Raw genomic sequence first — 17,808 nt, forward strand, 5'->3', positions numbered from 1 at the left:
GAATCACATAAAATTTTTTGAGTCAATAATCAAATTAAGTAAGAGTGCAGGTTAAATTAGTAATCAAAAATCAAGAACTTTTAATATGCAAACTATCATAAGATAAATAATATTTTGTAAGAAAATACTCTATTTCAATGGCAAAAAAAATACTATAAAGACAGCAGTTCTTCCTTTATCTATTCAAACAATGACAAACCACAGAAGGTAGTTTTTTTTTAATGGCAAAATATGCTAACTTCCTTGTGTAAAACGAATCAGTTTGCCATGAAAATCTGAAAAGTAAGAGTGATAAAGTAACTAGACTCTTAGGTAACAAAATATATATTGAAGCAATAATATATAAAATAAATTTTAAATAATTTATGGACTTTTATTCTTATATTTCTTTTTTAAACAACAATCTGGTTGGCAATAAAACATGTTTAGATTATAAGACATTTTTATGTTTGGGGTATTAAACCTGTGACTATCAACAAAGGTTGTTATTTTCAAATCTTTATGTTACTAATATATCAAAATCAGAGCATGAAGGGCATAAAGTGGCTCTAGGTCATGTTCAGGGACTGTTTAAATGCTTTTTCTTTAGCTGGTAACCCATCACAAAATTAAGAACCAGGTTTAAATAACTACAAAGCCAATTCCAAAATTATATCATTTTGCTCTATTTTGAGAATTGAACACATATTTAGTTGAAAAGTTAGTGGAGATTTAATTAATTTGCCACATTTCTTAAATAAAGCAGATGCTTGTTAACATTTTATGTTGTGTTTTCTTCTTCTATAAGATGGCAATTGTGCACAAGAATTGGAAGAACATATTTGAAAAGGCCTCTTTGCTAACACAAATCACTGCTTTTCTTCCACCCATGCTTCCTTGGTCATCATAAAGCAGGTAGCACCAATGGCAGAAGATAAATAAATACTGAAGACTAACTGTCCCTCACTAATACCCAACAGTTTACCTTGTCCTTGATATTTGGAGAAATAACTCAAACTTAATCTTAAATAGCAGTGTAAGCAATCATATACACTTCAAAAAAGTATGCTAGGAGTCATGTACTTTAAAGTTAATTCAGTTAACCAGCAGTTTGATGGTTTTAAATCCAAAATTAGAGAAATGGAAGAAAGGGTAAAACTACTGGAAAAACACAGTAGGGAATGTAAGTAGAGTGTGAAAACTGCTGTGGAACAGATTGCTGTTATAATTAGAGACAACATTTCACTCTCCTTTAAATACGAGTCCCTGGAAATTGCTCTGAGTGAAAGAGAGGGAGACACAGCTGTTTCAGTGTACAGCTGGTGGGAATCACAAAGACCATAGTCAGACATAAACTGGTTGAAAAATAAACCAGCTAAGAAGTAACAGTAACTGTTAGCAGACCTTAGATCAAATATGTATTGTTCTTAATAAAATACAGTAAACTTACCTGAGTTTCAATGGTGAAGAAGATGTCTACCTGGTAAAAAATGTATTACATATGTATAACGATTTCTGCAAGTCTTCCATCATATAGAAGTGAAAAGCCTAAATCTAAAAGAATAAGATAGTTGAATATTATAAATTTAATAGGGTTAATTGTAGCTTTAACATTAAATTATGTCTCATATAAATCTTGAGAAAAAGCAACCAAATATTTGGTGATTAATTGAGAGTCTTCTCCCTGTAAAGTCAAAACAACATTGAATGGAGGACTGGGAAGGACATTCCACATGCCCAATTTCTGGGATCACCAGCCCTCTGCATGTTCTCTGGAGGATCACGCATCCTCTATCCTCTCTCTTAATTTGTCTTCCTACATCAATGCCAGACAAATAAAAAATAAAGAATGCATATTCCTTTGGCTTGGAGTTGACCCAAACCTCAGAAATAGCAGAATTCCTCATTTTCTTCTCTCATCTTTTAATTTTATCAAATAATGACATACATTAGACTTTTCTTCCTTTTCCTTTTCCTCCTCTCCCCCTCCTCCCTCCTCATCTCCTTCTTCTCCTCCTTCTTTGTTTCCACAACATACACAGAACAGTTCCCACCAGAACATTAGCTGTGCAGTTGTACACATAGACCTATCTTCTAGATTTTGCTAGAGAGGCTGTTATGATATTTGTCAAAAACACATTATCCTGTGAGTGTGAGGAATGCCAGAGAGGTGGTAAGTGACTGTGAACTGGCTCTAGGAATCCACAGGTTGGCTGTTTGCCCTTTGTTGATCATATTAAAAAGCAACCCGGGAAGCCTGATGTACTTGTCTCTACAATGCAGACAATTTTCACTTTTCTTGCCTTTGCTTCATTCTGCCAGGGAAGAAAGGAGTGTAAAGAAGAACAATCTCTCTGATGAGAATCCAAATACTCAAACAGCATTTCTTCTGTGTCCCTTCTCTCTGATTGCTGTTCCATGGAACATTTGCACTTTAGCATTATAAGAAAAGGAGCAGATCTTTTCTTCTAAGTTAGGGACATGTTATGTTTTGCTGGGTATGGTTTAATCAACTATTGTTGATAATAAATGTATTGTACAAGATGTTGTCCCATCTTCCCTTCACTTGCATATTAAGGAGATATTTGACATATCTCAATTTCATGTGTTAATAGTCACTTGTTCGTAAGAGTGTCTTGACTACCTCTTCTGACCAATAAAATGATTCCATCTTTTATTTTGAAAACTATGGAAGAGGCATAAAAAAAAGAATGAAGCCAAGTTACTGATAAAAAAAAAAAATATATGTGGAGGGGATCCCTGGGTGGCTCAGCGGTTTAGTGCCTGCCTTCAGCCCAGTTTGTGATCCTGGAGTCCCAGGATGGAGTTTCCACATCAAGCTCCCTGCATGGAGCCTGCTTCTCCCTCTGCCTGTGTCTCTGCCTTCCTCCCTCCCTCTCTCTCTCTCTGTGTGTCTCTCATGAATTGAAAAAAAAAAAAAAAAAGATGTGGATTACAGTATGAAAACAACATTAGGTCAATATACATGGTGACTCAGATAATTTTTAAAAACAAAAGGCTTTGCTTAAACTTGGGAATTGTTATTAATCAATAAAAATAGAATTTTAGTGCAATTCCTTAGTTGAACTCTGAAACCTCAACTGATATGATATTATATTCTTTAATAACTCCTCATTGTGCTTTAAGTTTATTGATCACATTCAAAATAACTTATCTAATGGCTGTTTTTGCCACCAGAAGGATTTCTGCATGAAAACAGAGAAAATGTCTACCTCTAGGGCCCTGAACAGGACCTGCACATACTATATACTAATTAAACACTTCCTGATTTACTAATTATTCATTCATTCACTCATTAACTCCACAGATTTTATTAAACACCTGCCATTATGGAACTTACATAGTATAGTAAAAGATCAGACAATAAAACATGCAAGTAAATCATCCATTTCATTAAAAGGAAAGAAATGTTACAGGTAAAAGAAAAAATGGAACCACTTAAGAAGGATTAAGGATGTTGGCGTTGGGAGTAGGGTAAGAGAGGCCTCATATACTGTGATTAGAACAAATCTGATTTGCACTTGAATTTCTAAATGAAAACTGCTCCAGGCAGAGAAAAAGCAGGAGAACATCTAATATATTCAAGGAACAGAAATTACTTTTGTTGAAATATTATCAAGAATCTAGATGTATTTTTATGTTATCTCCCCTTTCTAAAGAGTCTTTGTATTTGTGGGGTTTTTTTTAGGATGGTTTTGCAGATTACCCATGAATTATTTTCACAGTTATGATGACAGGAATCCAAATACTATCTTTTGACACCACAGATCTGTTTTCCAACAGAGACATTCATTCCTTCCATCTGAAACGACCATGGAGAAAATAGAGTCGAGGTGTAATAGAGCTTAAAATCAACTTTATTAAATTGAATTTCTCCAGAATTGAGAAGACATCTCACTTTTTCTATAGCCTTCAGGTAAACACTTCCAAAGTGGTATTTTAATAACTATTTAAGCACACAAGGACAGCTGTTCAGGTGGTCTCAGAGAGGATGAAAAATTGCATATGTCATCTGCCAGAGCAGATACTAAATTACCTTGGCCTACAGAAACTTTTTATTTGCCTAGAAGGTATTTATTTTCCCACTTGAGGTGTTGGAAAAACAATAGTCTAAACTTCCTATGACAGAAAATATATCAGTGAAAACTCAGCATCGTTTTATTCTTTTATTATATACTGTTACTAGTGACCTAATCTTTCTATGATAGAATATTAGTAAAAATAGCACTGCTTTCATCTTTTACTACATCCTCTGTTACGTTGTTTCTGGGCTTATTGATAGCATAAGCCAAGGATTTGATCTTTTTCTTAATAAGCATTTCTTTAGCATTTCACATCACCTATTCAGTCAAAAGAACACATAGTTCACAGAGGTTTAAATTAAGTATTTTCTTCTTGAAGTTTGCTTAATTCATACATAACATGCTATTTTTCTAAGTACTTTTTTTTTTTTTTTTTTTACCTGGGGACATTTCAATATAATTAATATATTGAGCTTTAATGGACTGAAAAATAACTAATTGAAAGTATTATTTCTGTATTCCATCTAATGTTGAATGTGTGTGAAAGGGATGCCTGGGTGGTTCAGCGATTGAGCCTTTGGCTCTGGGCATGATCCCGGGATCTGGGATCGAGTCCTGCATCAGGCTCTTTGCATGGAGCCTGCTTCTCCCTCAGCCTGTGTCTCTGCCTCTCTATCTCTCTGTGTCTCTCATGAATGAATAAATAAAATCTTAAAAAAAAATAATGTTTGTGAGAATACCTTGGAAAATTTGTGGTCATTTATGCCAACAGAGGAAAAGGAATGAATACAACAATATAATTATTTTTGTTACTTATGAAAGTCCTTTTAGTGTTACATATAATTCTCTATATAAAGCAAATTTTTCATTTTATATAAAAATATTAACTCACATAGTGATTGTTTGAATTAAGAATATGGACAAAGCAGTGCACATTCATTAGGATGGCCACCATCAAAATAACAAGTGTTGGTGAAGGTGGGGAGGAACTGAAATACTTGTGCACGGCTGATGGGAATATAAAATGGTACAGCTGGGAAAACAATATGAAATTTTCTCAAAAATTAAAAATAGAATTACCATGTGATCTAGCAGTTACACTTCTAGGTATATATACCTAAAGTAATTGAAAGCAAGGTCTCAAGGAGATATTTGTATGCTCATATATGTAACAGCATTATTCACAAGAGCTAGAATGTGGAGGCAGATCAAGTATCCCTTGATGGATGAATGGATAAGCAAAATATATGTACATATAAAATCTGCATACACATAATGGAATATTATTCAGCTTTAAGAAGGTCAGAGATTCTGACAAATGCTACAACATGGATAAAGCTTATGGACATTATGCTAAGTGAATAAAGGCAGTCACAAAAAACAGCTATTGTATGATTGTATGATTCTAGGTACTTATATGCAATACCTAGAGTAGCCAAAATTATATAGCTAGAAAGTAGAATGGTAGTTACTGGGGCTGGGGAAAAGGGAGACTGCAGAATTATTGTTTAGTAGGTACAGTGTTTCCATTTTACAAGTTGAAAAGAGTTCTGGAGTTAGATGGTGGTGATGGTAGCACAACACTATGAATGCATTTAATATCACTAAATTGTACATTTCCCATGATAAACACATTGCAGAAAAAAATTTAAAAGTAAAAGCACAGGACCTTGATGTTCTTACCCTGACACTGCTGTCTACATTTTTTTTTTTTTTTTGCCATCCCTGTTGTACATGCTTCTTAGGTAGTTTTATCCACACTTAATTCTGTCCAAGTTTCAAATTAACATTATATGAACATACTTCATTAGAAATAGCTGCTGAATATCCTACTAATGAATATTTTGTAGGTCCTTTTGTGAGACTTCTTTTTTTTCTGTTAGTTTGATAAAGCTTCAGTGAATTGCTGTGCATAATAGGATCATTTCCTTAGATATACATATATGCAATAATTGAATCAAGGAATATAAACTTAAGGTACCTTTCATAAATTATATGACAAAGTACTGTTTTAGTCTCTATTGCCTTGAGAAAATGAAGTGCTAGTAACAATATATTATCACCTGCATTGGTTATTTTAATTATGTATCCTCTGTGCCTACTGAATTATAAATGTACATCACATTCATTATCAAATAAGATGTGAAATACTTCTCCGTGCTTATTTACTAATTATTTCTTTTATGTCCTTTTCTCACTTTTTTGTTTACAACAATGTATTTGAATCAGCTGACAATGTAATAAAAATACTACCTATAAAAATGGTTAAAATGGTAAATTTTAGATTATATGTATTTTACCATGTTAAAACAATTATAAAAAAATCAGTACAAAAGAATTAGTCTAATTCTAAGATAAACTTTTGATTAAATTGTAAACTCATTGAGTAATATTAAATATCACCAACTGACAAGAATAAGATGCCATTTCTGGTCCCCCAAATCTTAGCATCACACTGACGAATTAGGATCCACACTTCACAAGAAAAATGATGATATTCATAGTGTGACTATATTTGTGTGTGCTTAACTGTGACTAAACTTCATTATGGAAGTATAAATTATGATTATATTTGATAAGTAATCTGATAGTGAAAAAAATACTATAGTCATAAGCACTTTGACAATTTCAAATATTATTCAGGCTTTTTCATTTTTAATGGTTAAAAAAATGGTGTTAAATAAAATGTATATTCCTAAACTGTGCCTAATAAACAAACACCTCCTTGGGAGGAAAAAGTAGGTATGGCCAAGGTCTCATTTAGTATTTATACTATACATATTCAGGGTTACGAATTTTTTTCTTGTAATGATTTTTATTCAGTAAGCATGTTGAAGGAGGTCACTGAGAGGACGTGACCACCAGTTGACCTGTAAGCCCATCTGGGCAATTGGAGGCTCCTCTTGCCCTCCCCTTGGAATGTGCTTTCAGACAACCATTCCAGAGGTGGGAGCAGTTTCAAGGATGCAGCCTTGAGAGACCATGTGTTGCTCTGGACCGTGTGAGGCCCTCTGGACACGTATCTACTGTAGAATCAGTTAAGGCCTCTCCTTATAAACCTTTAAGATGCTGGCAGCAGCCACGGAGATCCCCTGGTCTTGCGGCAGCCTAAGAAAAGCCTCTTAAGCAAGTTCTCTTGCTTGTTGCACCTGCCACCAACCAGTCCGGAGTGGCTGTCTCTGAATGCAGTGACTGCTTGCCCTCTGTGCGCCACCAGGATCACATTTCAGCTGCTGCGCTCCCAAGATGCAGAGCCACAGAGCAGGAGCAAAAGTCTTTCTCTGCAAGCCTTGTATGTGCAGTTTTTAATTGGAGGACTCACAACAGTGTGACAATTTAAACAGTTTTAAAAGACATTATTGTATTTGTCCTCTTATCTTCGGCAACCTAAGAACTGACGAGTTGTATAAATGAACTGTACAAATCCTGTTTGACTTCTTTAGCAGAAAAAAACACTGCTTTGTATTTCCCTCCTCTCATAGAGGATCTGTGTTTTCCACAGTATTCATAGAAAAATTTCAAAATTTCCAGTTAGGTGATCCTTACAGAACTAACGCATGTTAAAAGCCCACATAAATATGTATTATATAAAATGTTAAAATCTTTTTTTTCTCCACAAGGGATGAATAAGCAAGTTGGATCATTACCAGTAATCCAGGGGAGCTGCTTTAAGTTGAATATAGACTTAATGAACATGGAGAAGTATTTTTCATATCCTATCTTCACTAAATGAATGATATTGATGAATTTTGTCTTGGAAAAACACATTTATGTGTTCATATAATTCATATAAAATCAATTTTGATATGTGTTTTAAAAATTCATTAAATGAAATTTTATTAATATATCTAATACTGAATATCTATGCATTTTTTCGTTTGGAAAGTTTGTAGCAATTTGTGTCAATGTAGGAATAAGAATAAATGTAAACTTATCTCATTTCACATATCTGTTTCTTCATCTCAATTTTTAATTCTGTGTATAATTCAGTAAATATCTATAGTAGCCATATCAGCTAGAATTACATTAAAGCTATGTGAACAAGTAATTTGACTTCATCAAATAGAAATTTCTTTCTTCATGTAAGTAGCATAAGGGAAGACTATTCAGACAAGATATGGCAGTTTCATTATGTCCTCAGTGACCCTACCTTCTTTAGCCTTCTATTCCATCTTCATGTGCAGTGTTCATCCTCATTCTTGTAAAATGGCTTCTGCATCTCTAGCTATTATGATCGTGTCCCAGAGTACAAGACAGAGGAAAGATGAAAGGTGATAATCAAAAGGTGCTCATGATTCTATAGGTCTGCCAACTCTGACAAGCTAAAAGCAAGAGAGAAAGCAGATTTTCTTATGTGAAAAAATATATGATAAATATTTTTAATTTTATTTAAGCATAAGGGATTGGAATTAAGAGTCAGATCACAGACAGCAATTGGGAAAGTTAGAAACCTTTTCATTATAACTATGAACAGGGCTATCACACAAAAGATAAAAGAGTGGGTCAGGCATTTGTTATTATCTGGAATCAGGAATGAGGCAAAGAAGAAAGCAACGATTAAACCAAAAAGAATCGATGCCAGGGTTTAAAGTGAGAAGAAATGTAGACTTTGGGAAACCAACATCAAGATTGTGGCGGGTTATAGAGCTTTCAGGGAAAGAAAACATGAAATAAGAGGACATTCTTTACACTCTATATACATTTTAATTTCCTTTGGTGAGAAAATGAGACTAGATATGAGTAATTCACAACTATTAAGGGGAAGTGATAGCAATTTGTTGCCAATAAGGGGATTACTGTGAACATTTGTTTTTTATCTTGGCTGGAGTAAATGTGGGGTTTTTAGTATTATAATATCTACTTAGATACTATGAAGCATTCAAGTACACTTTTTTTTAAGAAAACATAGACTTGCTGACCAAGTCCTATGATGAGGGACTTCACCTGTGTAAACACAGTAGGGGAATATATATTGGTCCCACTAGTCTATTGAGGCTCCTGCTGTTTCAACCCAACTGTGGCAAGGCTTTTATGGATTAGTATAGACCAGAATGTTTGGCTGGAGAAAAATTAACTGGCAAAAACAAAACATCCCATGAGGTTCTAAACACAAAACTGAATTTTGTTTTTGTTTTTTTTAAATTGAATTTTTAAGTGACTCACAATCTCTCTGTCCCTCTCTCCCTCTGTCTGTATGTGTATATATTTCTATCTTTAAAAGGAATAAACTCTATTTCAATTAAATAGCTTACAGAAAGTGCTAGCAAAATATCTGTTCCATAATAAGCACTTGCTCAATAGTAGCTCATATGAGAAAAAAAAGGATCATTTTCCTTCAAGAAGAAAATATATTTATACACACAATTGTTTCTTCAGAGTTTAGTTAGAGGGGTGCCTGAGTGGCTCAGTTGGTTAAGCATCTGCCTTTGGCTTGAGTCGTGATCCTGGGGTCCTGGGATCGAGTCCCACATTGAGCTCCCCACTTGATAGGGGGCCCTGCTTCTCCCTCTGCCTCTAGTTGCTACTCCCTCTGCTTGTGTTCTCTCTCTCTCCCTCTGTCAAATAGATAAATAAAATATTTTTTGATAAAGAGTTTAGTTAGAAGGTGTCATTTTATACATCACTGACTTTCAAAATTTGGGGCCTGAAAATCCTTTTGTAAAAATCATTTTCTGGAGACTTCCAATGTCTAAAAATGTAAAAGAACTATTCTAATTAAAACAGATGTCTGGAATCCTGCTCCCTCTGCTCCTCAATCCAATGACTTTGAGACTCCTGCGGCAACTCCAAGTTGCCCTAGAAGTCCTCAAACATATTGACTCTGGTAGAATAGGCCGTGCAGAAATTTGTACTTCTAGTTTTAAAATAATATTTTGAATTTGAAATATTCTTGTCTGTATTGTTGATTATTCAATATAATAAACTATGAACCATAGCTACTTCTCATTCTTTTTTAAAGAAGGAAGTTTTATTGAAATCTCTCATTGTAATATATGTCAGAAGACTTTAAACTGATGAGAACCACGCTATGAAATTAAACTCTTGGTCTATACTCCCTTGTTCTAATTTATTATGATGTGTCACCTCTAATATATCCTTTTTTTTTTTTTTTTTGGTACAATTCTCTTCAACTAATCTGGGGGTTAAAATGTCATTCTTCAATTATTTCCATTTGGATTCTTATTCAGCATTTTAAATCTAGAGCAAGTGGCACAGGCACACACACATAAAATTGGATTATTTGGAATTTATGTTAGTGGCAGTGTCAAGTACCAGAGTGCAAAAGGCACACTTCTGAAGCATAGTTACTTCTTTATATCCTAATTCCTCTGAGATATGACCCTCATTCTTATATATTTCCCAAACTTGGCTTAATGTTCTTCTCATTGATTTTATAAACTGAATAATAACTTTCCATTGATTCCATTTTTGAAATAACAGCAAAAGTCAGACTTGGTTTCTAAGAACCTGATTTGTTCCGTAATCTTTATGTATGTATATACATAGACACATAAGCTCATGTACATACACTCATATAATGACACAACCATTTAAGTTTTGGGTTATTATAGAAATAACTTGCTATGATATTTTATTTTATTTCATTGATTTTATCAGATTCTCAATACATTATTTTGGTTAATAATACTAATTTAACTTTAATAGTAGATTGCATAAATTTCTAAAGTTGGTGGATTACAAAGCTTTTTAATTTTCATCATTGAATAATTGTGTTAAATAGTGATATTTCTAATATATACATTTAGTTTCTACCTCATACTATTAAATGTATAAATGCTCCAAATTCTTAGCTTAAGCCAGCATATATTTTGAAATAGTTTTGAAGAGTAATGCCTTTAAAGTGTATTCCCATAAAATTTAAAATGTGAAACTTTTCTATTTTTTAAGCAGTTTTAAGTTAACAGCAAAATCAAATGGAAAGCAGGGAGTTCAACATATCTTCTGCCTGCATACACTCACCAGCGTGGTACGTTTGTCATAGTTGATTGATATACCTGTATTAACATATCATCATCACCCAAAGTCCAAAGTTTACCTTAGAATTCACTCTTGGTGTTGCATGTTCTATGTTTTTTGTTTTTTTTTTTTTTTGGACAAGTCAATTATGACATGTATCCCCTATTATAGTATCAAAGAAAACCTCTATTATAGTATCATAGAAAATAATTCTACTCCCCTAAAAATACCCTATTCTTTACCTATTCATTTCTCTCTGCACACAAACTGCTGATAACCACTAGTGTATTTACTGTCTCCATAGTTTTGCCTTTTCTAGAATGTCATGTAGTTGGAATGATCCAGTAAGTAGATTTTTCTGATTGCCTTCTTTCACTTAGTGCTATGCATTTAAATTTCCCCCATGACTTTTCATGGTTCAATAATTCATTTCTCTACCATTGAATAATATTACACTGTACTGATGTATCACATTTTTTTTCTATTTACCTACTGAAGGACGTCCTAGTGGCTTCTAAGCTTTGGCAATTAGGAATAAACTGCTATGTATCTATGTGCAGGTTTTTATATAGACACAAGTTTTTACTCATTTGGATAATACCAAGGAGCACAATTGCTGACTTTATGATAATAGTTTGTTTATAAGAAATTATGAAGCTATCTTTCAAAGTGGCTATCATATTTTGAATTCCCACCAGCAGTGAATGAGTTCCTGCTGCTCTACCTTTTAGCCAGCATTTGATATTGTCAGCATTATGGGTCTTAACCATTCTAATATTGTTGTCTCTTTTGAATTACATTGTTTTTCTGATGTCTTGCTATTACTTTCCTGTTCTTTTGGTTTGTTCTTCATAAAAAGCTGTCTTATCAATCCTGTCTAATCATAAAATATATGACAAAAATCCTGATTTTCATGAACATATCAAAATATTACAGTGATCTGCCCAAGAAATTTCCCAGTGATTATATCCTATGAATGGTCTTAATGTCCTTATTGCTTTCTTCCCTGAAGAGAGCAATAATTGTGGTTTTCTCCCTTTACGTTATGTTCAATTAGATAGTCATCTTTATTGAAAATTGTCTCCCAATCTTTCTTTGGGGAATCAGATTTTACCTTCTGCAAAAAGATAATTTCTTGTTTCATATATAGCTATTTTCTTACTTACTGTGGCAGACACTGTTAGTTGCTTTCCTGTCCTTCCTCACCAACTTCTAATTTTTCTTAGGTGCTAAAATGACATGCCCCAGGGAAGTATCTGAGTAAGTCATAGCAAAATGTTACCATTTTGCCTCTGGTTGGAGCACTAGAAATCCTGCCACTCAGTTCTACTCAAGCAGAGAAGTAAGGGGCAGTCCATGAGGCCTTGAAAACATTTTGTTTCTTGATAAAAATAGAGATAGAGAAAAATTCCTTGGGCTATCTTCTTTCTGAATGGATCTATGAGAATATGTTCACTAGAGCTATGGCAGCTATCTTGTGAGTAAGAAGAAAGAAGTAACATGTTGAAAATGCAGATGGAAAGATGGTAGAGCTTGTTTTTTTATGTGATTTTTGACTTATGTAATCACTCACAGTACCACCTATTTCCAGACTGTTTGCTTTCTGGGATATGTATCTTAATATTAAAGACACTGTGATTTGGTATTCTGTTACTTGCACCCAAATGTATCATAATTGAAACTGTCCTCCAAATGGAAGACAAGACTTAGCGTGAATATCCTTGCCTCTATCTTTGAAACATCATCAATGTTATTTACATGATGAAAAGATGCCAGTTAGCTTCCTTGCTGTCAAGTCCTAAAACTCTTAAGTACAAGGAATTAGTTAATTTCACATTTTGGCTCCTTTCTTAAAATTCATAATCATAAGAAATTTAAAGCAGCTTTTTGTTTGTACTTTGCATTTGTGTCTTCACCTCATCTCTAGCACCTTTAAACAGAAGAAAAACCAAGATATTCATTGTATTGCATATGTCATCTGTCAAATTGAACCCCACAAATCTAAGAAATATGAAAACAAAAGTTCAAAATAGCTCTGAGTAAAATTTCTAACTTGTATTGTTCTTTCTCCTTCCTTTTCTATCTTACAAAACTAATTTTATTTTAGTCTTTGAGTAGAGCCAAATGGGTTACACAGCCTCTTCTTGATGGTCAGCAATTCCCACCCACCCCACCACGAAACAACTCACAAAACATAGATATTATTAAGTCCTTTTTTTGAGATTGAGATCAGTAGAGATGGGTTAAAGCCACTCTATTTGACAAAAACTCTCATTTTCTTCCATTTGCATGTGTAGTAAAATTCAAAGTCATTACTACTGGAGGTAATGCTGCTAGCTATCTCTCTAGCTGTATCTTTATAAAATCTCCCCACAGAGCCTTATAGTTGCTGAAGTTCTCCAAAATATTAAAAAAAAAAAAGCAAAAACAAACAAACAAAACAAAACAAAACAAAAACAAAAGACTTTACAAACACAGGACTTAGGATTTTCTTCTCCCAGAGAGTTTCACTTCTCATCACTTTAGCTTTCCCAAATATTATCAACTCAGATCTTTCCTGTTCACTCTACTGAAGGCTCTGCTTTCCATCTACTCAATATAAGATGGCTTTTATTCATTATTTCATATCACTTGTCTTATCCCAGATACATATTTTAATCTATGTGCCTACTTCATTATTGCCAACCCTTTTCTCCCACCACTGACACAAGGTATGACCCATTAGAGTACCTTGTAAATTTCACTCACTTATCATAATCCTTGGCAAAAAATATACTTTTGAATAAATACATGAATAAATGAATAATGATACATAATAATGATATAAATGAAAAATGATTTTATAGTCCTTTTCTTTCTTTCACTCTTAGTACCTTAAGCTTCAGCCCACTCAGCAAGTTGGTTCACCTTTTCACTTCTCTCTCAATACTACTGTTTCTCTATATTCCTTTTGAGCTCTTATTACTCTACTAAGACATTTAGTGTTGACTTGAGTATATTCTATCCATGACCTTGACATTGAAAGTTCTATCTTCCCAAAGTCTTATTTTATTAGTTTCATAAACAAATATGGTCTACTTCTTAAAAGTACTCTGGTATCAGTTGTTAAATTAATATTTTTCCGCCACACCAGATAAGATAACCAGTATATTCTGGTAACTTTACCCAGAGATAAAGAGTTTTTATTTTTATCCATCTTTTTGAGTTGTGATTGAATTATTTTTGAGCATTCAAAAATATTTTTAAAGTTTAAATAGTCTATCTGATCATCTAATTAATCATCATATTTATCATATTCATAATAAATATTTTAAAATACTGAATGGTCTTTTTCTGGAAAAATCTATTCTTCCTCTTTAATAACCATTAAATTAACAAACAAAATCAATTTATTAGCATCTATTTTTCAGAGAGTTTGTAAGTATTATTGAGTATAATTGCCTTCAGGAAATATAACAAACACAAAAATAACATAGAAACTTAGGGCCATTCTCACCTAAAAAAATATGGTGAACATTTTTTCATATTCAAATATTTTCTTGTTTATATAAATCTATTATATGCAAGGGTACCCACAATCACAACATTATACATACATTTAACATAATTCTATATTACTCTTTTCCCCCAATATTATGTTTCAAATATTCAGACTGATATGGGGTGCTATCTAAAATGGCTGTATGATTCATTGTATTGGCCTGTATTGGTATTAGGTCAATTTATATTAAAATGTTATTTCTAGGGGCACCTAAGTGGCTCAGTTGGTTAAGTGTCTGACTTGATTTCTGCTCAGGACAAGAACTTAGGGTCCTGAGATCCAGCCCCATATTGGCTCTGTGATCAGCAGGGAAGCTGCTTGATATTCTCTCCCTCCTCTTCTCCCTCGAGATCTGCATCTCCCCCTGCTTGTGCATGCTCTCGCAAATAAATAAATAAATTTTAAAATGTCATTCCTGTTAAATATTAAGAGTGATTTTTGAAATGTTATACATTTCTTATAGCTACAAATTCTTCACTTGTGAAACAGATGGTATCTAAATTCACGGAAGTTATGATAACTAAATAAGATAAAAAATACATATACATTGTGTTATATATAACGTGTGATTATGTATGTATAATATACATATATACACATATATATGTGCACATATATTTTATATATAATTTATATATAATATATCAGTGCCTGGTAGTTATAATTTTCAAAAGTTCTTTATATTTCTTATCATAATAACTACCCATTATATATTTCTGATTAAATTTTATTCCATTACTAATATGAACTTTAATTTATTAAATGATTTATATATCTTGGCGTATTTATCTTTTTCTGATTATGATGTATAACAAATATTTTAGGAACTATTTCTATTAATAGAAACAGGCTTAATATTAAAATAGACATATAAATTTAGACTGGGATAGAAATCTTTTTCTTTTTTTTTTAAGATTATTTATTGGAGAGAGTGAGAGAGAGAGAGAACATGAACTGGGGGGGTTGGGGAAAGAGGATCAAGCAGACTCCCTGCTAATCTGGGAACCTGACACAAGACTGGATCCCAGGACCCTGAGATCATGACCTGAGCCACTGAGGTGCCCCAGAAGCCTTTTTCTTTGTTATTCTCCAAGATCATCTCTCTTATATTAAGGCAGATTTACATAATGTTCTCCTTTCATAGAAAATACCTTAGAATTCATGTACTTGGAAGCATTTATTAGAGCCACTTACAATGTCTTGAGAATGTAAGATATATATAGCATATTCAATAAAGGACTATTATTGAACAGAAATGCTTCTTTCAGATAGGTGTTTATCAACAGAGCATGATATCTTCTCTTCTGCCCTTTTCTCTCCACATCCCACTCTGCACAGGTGGTTTAGAAGTATGCAAGGCTTTCTTGAAAGTTCAGTGCTTGAGGTTGGTGTGGGCATTTAGTATTGACCTGGAAGAACTGGTAAACACTCTGAGTTGCACATGATATTCCACATAAAAGGAGTAATCCTTTTTAAAATGTCAGAACTAACCCCATTTGAAATAATGGGAGGTAGATATTTAATATCCATATGGAATTAAAATTAAGATTTCTGAATTCGTAATGCTTAATGATACCAAGCCTTGAAAAAAACCCACTAGTATCAGAATCTTCTACCTCGGGATCCCTGGGTGGCGCAGCGGTTTGGCGCCTGCCTTTGGCCCAGGGTGCGATCCTGGAGACCCGGGATCGAATCCCACGTTGGGCTCCTGGTGCATGGAGCCTGCTTCTCCCTCTGCCTGTGTCTCTGCCTCTCTCTCTGTGTGTGCCTATCAAAAATAAATTTAAAAAAATTTTAAAAAAAAGAATCTTCTACCTCTAGGTAAAAGAAAATTTCTCTAAAAATATATTAAATTTGGGATCCCTGGGTGGCGCAGCGGTTTGACGCCTGCCTTTGGCCCAGGGCGCGATCCTGGAGACCCAGGATCGAATCCCACATCAGGCTCCCGGTGCATGGAGCCTGCTTCTCCCTCTGCTTGTGTCTCTGCCTCTCTCTCTCTCTCTCTGTGACTATCATAAATAAATAAAAATTAAAAAAAAATATATTAAATTTGTCATCTTGAGTTTTCTTGTTATATTATCTTGTCTAAAGTAACCACATATTCTCAAGTCATGAAAAATTTATTTAACCTTTTCCAATTTTTTTACCTCTTTTTTATGCTTTACATGTTTTTCTTTTGTTTTGTTTTGTTTTTGTTTTTGTTTTTGTTTTAGTCAGGAATTCCAAACATGAATGCCAAAAAAAAAAAGTTTATAGTGGTCATCACTTTTTTTTGTCACTTATGATAATAGTTGAAAAATACAATTCTTTGTATTACTTTGTTATTTTAATAAAATTTTAAATTTCTTACTATTTTGATTGTTTAAGACTATATCTTAAAGCCTTTTAAAATTATCAAGTCATGCTGACATCTTTCATAGCTTTTAAATTGTTTTGTTTACAATAATTAAAATAGTGTATACCCAATGTTAAATTTCTCAGTTATGTAAAAATATAAATGATATATATGACTACAGAGATATTATGTTTTAGATTTGTTTTGTTTTGTTTCAGATTTTTAAGAAGGAATAATGCTTTTTAAAAGATTTAACAGGGGATATAAGGTCATTCTTTCAAATAAAGACCAACTATCAAGATACATATATTATCATTTTATATTATTTTATTATTTTTATAAATCTTTAATTAAATGCATTTTTTTTCTGGTAAAGTCTTTAGTTATCTAATGCTTCAGTAAGTAAAATCAGTGCTGTTCTTCATAGATCTTTCCCTTCTTTTGTTACAGCTGCTTTTATGTTCTCTGGTGATTTGTTGGTCTATGTACTTAAATCCATACTGCCTTCTTTCTCAAACTGTATCAAATTTATCATCCAGTTCCATCTGGTCAGTGTAATCACATTAACCATTTACCATCTGTTTAATCTGCTCATGCTCTGTTAATACCACTGAAGGAAGACAAGAACTCCCACTGGAGACCCCTAACCTCTGACTTCAGCCACCCTTTAGGCTGGACAGCAAATAGGCTGGACAGACTAAACGCTATACCCTGGAAGCTCTTTCTTTCCCTGACCTCAAGTTTGCTTTCAACCTCAAGGTAACAGTCTTTCTTTCTAAACATCAACTCATCATCCTCATATTTATCATTATTATTTAAACATGGATGGTCCAGGGGATCCCTAGGTGGTTCAGTGGTTTAGCGCCTGCGTTTTGGCCCAGGGCACGATCCTGTGGAGTCCTGGGATCGAGTCCCGCATCGGGCTCCCGGCA

The 17,808-nt window shown here is 33.5% G+C and overlaps 1 long non-coding RNA gene across 4 annotated transcripts in view; it reads left to right on the top strand.

Moving 5' to 3' along the window:
• Positions 1–17,808, top strand: part of LOC144287837 (uncharacterized) — a 240,167-nt gene that overhangs the window by 18,659 nt on the left and 203,700 nt on the right. For 2 of the 4 annotated variants that reach the window (XR_013355602.1, XR_013355601.1), the window contains exons 2-4: positions 3,784–3,916; positions 10,932–11,010; positions 12,227–12,342. This is a non-coding gene — a long non-coding RNA (uncharacterized LOC144287837). Of the gene's footprint in view, positions 1–3,783; positions 3,917–7,642; positions 7,875–10,931; positions 11,011–12,226; positions 12,343–17,808 lie in introns of those variants that run through there. The other 2 variants (XR_013355603.1, XR_013355600.1) reach the window with 2 other exon arrangements.

Source organism: Canis aureus, chromosome 17 (assembly GCF_053574225.1).
Source record: "Canis aureus isolate CA01 chromosome 17, VMU_Caureus_v.1.0, whole genome shotgun sequence".
Lineage (NCBI taxonomy): Eukaryota > Metazoa > Chordata > Mammalia > Carnivora > Canidae > Canis > Canis aureus.